This window comes from Erpetoichthys calabaricus, chromosome 12, assembly GCF_900747795.2.
Source record: "Erpetoichthys calabaricus chromosome 12, fErpCal1.3, whole genome shotgun sequence".
Taxonomy (NCBI): Eukaryota; Metazoa; Chordata; class Cladistia; order Polypteriformes; family Polypteridae; genus Erpetoichthys; species Erpetoichthys calabaricus.
Genome location: NC_041405.2, coordinates 81685841 through 81688489, shown reverse-complemented (window position 1 = coordinate 81688489; position 2649 = coordinate 81685841).

Genomic DNA, 2649 nt, shown 5'->3' with positions numbered 1-2649 from the left:
AGAGTTTTTTGTCAGACCAGGAAAAACAGAGGATGATGTAAATGCAGCAGAAGGTGCAATGGCTTTTCATACAGTGAAACATCACAACAGTTACAGGTCCATGGATTGCACCAGTACTTTGCTTAAAAAGGCATTTCCTGACTCTGACATTGCAAAAATGTTTAGTAGTGCTCGCACCAAGACCGAAGCCATCGTCAATGGTGCTATAGCCCCCCACTCTGTTGAAATCACTCATGAAGCACTCAAAGAAATCCAGTACTGTGGTGTTTTTCACAGACGGGAGTAACCACGGAGCAGTGAAAATATTCCCAGTCATAATCCAGTATTTTGACTGGAAGAAGGGTGGCGTGCAAACAAAATTGATTGAAGTTAAAGACACACCCAATGAGACAGCAGAAACCATTGCAAATATCTCACAGAAACCCTGGCAAAAAACAATCTGTAGGAAAAATGCATTGCATTTACTGGAGACAATTGCAACACAAATTTTGGAGGAATCCGACGTGATGAAGCTGGAAAGAATGTGTTTGCAAATTTGAAGAGTTTGCTGCAAAACAAGACTCTGATCAGTGTGGGTTGCCCAGCACACATATTGAATAATTGTGCACACCATGGGGCAGGCACAATAGAAATTGACATTGAGAATATCATATTCAAAATCTACCAGTACTTTCACATTTACACTGTGCGCACTGAGAGCCTGGAGGAGTATTGTGATTTTGTTGAGATTGATTACAGAAGGATGCTCTCTCACAGCAAGACAAGGTGGCTGTCATTGTTCCCAAGCATTGAGAGGATGTTACAGATGTTTCCAGCTTTAAAGGCATATTTTCTGTCTCAGCAAAAGCCACCCATAGCACTCAAGAGTTTTTTTGAAAATGATTTTGCTGAAATCTACCTTTGGCACATGCACACATTCATGTCTGTGTTCCACACCCACATTCAAGAAATGGAACAGGAGAACATGTCCATTATGGAAGTGAAGAAGATATTAAACAATATACATACCATTCTTCTTCAACGCAAGAGCAACAACTTCATGTCCCTTAAAGTTAAGGGACTACTGGCACAGAAGCACAAAGATGGACTTGACAAAGGCTGTGACCAGTTCTGTGCAGATGTGCATGGCATATACAGTGCATGTCTGGAGTATCTGGAGAAGTGGATGACTCCCATGGAAGAGTTCTCAACATTCATGTGGATGGATCTGAGTGAGCCACCAAACTGGAATGATGTGGAAGCATGCATCAATTACCTTGGAGAGAAGGGGGTGGCAGTTGATGATGTTAAGTGTTTTGACCAGGTCACCAATCTGAGGAAATTCACAGAAACGTGCAACCATGATGAGGAGTTCAGTGGCCTGCAGGTACACCAGAAGTGGACCAAATATTTTGAAAAGGCAAAAAGCATTGCATGTTACTCAGAGCTACTGACAATTGCACAGTTTGTCTTCGCACTTCCCTCTCACAATGCAAATGTTGAGAGGGTTTTTTCACTAATGCAAAGCCAGTGGACCAAGGAGAGGAACCAGCTCTCCGTAGAGTCACTAAAGGGGATTCTACTAGTTCAGTACAACTTCAAAGACATGTCTTGCAAAGACTTTCATGATTATTTGTTAAGCTATCGAAAACTGCTAGGAAAGATCAGCTCTACAGCAAAATATGGATGGGCTGACAAGGAGGATGAAGAAGAGAAGCAGGATGAAGAAGAAAACTAAAGATGAAAAGTCTAGATTCTTTTTGTTTAAGTTTTTTTGTCTTTGTGAGACTCTTCTGTTATTTATTTTATTACATTTAAGAGATCTATTGTTGAGGCTGGAACAGAATAGTTCATATTTAGAACAATATTTAATTATTTATTTGAAGAGTCTAAGAGAGCTATTATTTTGTTATAAGTTTTTACAGATTTCATTTTATTTTATTACAGAGGTTAATTCTGCACCATTGAAGTATAATAAATAATGTTCATCAATCACCAAGAAGCTTGTCTGAATTCGTCTGGAGGCCGTGCCGATCGTCCTCTTTTTTGGAAATCAAAATATGGTCACCCTAGCTTAATAACAAATATGAGAACATCATAACACTTTTGAACAGAATAGGCCATTTAGCCCAAGAATCCTAAACATCAGATTCGCCAAAAAATAACATCAGGTCGAATTCTAAAGATCTCCAAACTACTTTCTATCCCGCTTCTTATTAACAGTAACTAATTTCATGCGTCCGCGGTTTCACGTTTTATTCTTAAGCTACTCTATTAAACTGTTTTCCCTATGCAAATGTCTGAATCTGAACTTGATTATTATGAAGTTAAATGTGGTGTATAATATCAAACATAAATTTTAAAAACGGTATCTAATATTATTATTTGTAAACTCTATATCTAGACTTTTCCGGTACAGTCCTGTTTTTAGGCACGGAGTTCCGTTTAATGCAAAGAAATCTAATCACTTGCTCTTTAAATTACGTGTAGCACATTCGTCGGATTAACGAGTTGTAAGTGTCTCGTTTTGAAACTGGTTAACCTATCTGTAGTATATCTCACTACACTGAGATTTAGCTATCAACTACAAATCCCAGAAAACTGTGCGCACACTCAGACAAGTCTTTCCGTTGAGTGGTGGACCGTTTGGGGCGGAGTCAAGCGTTCTAC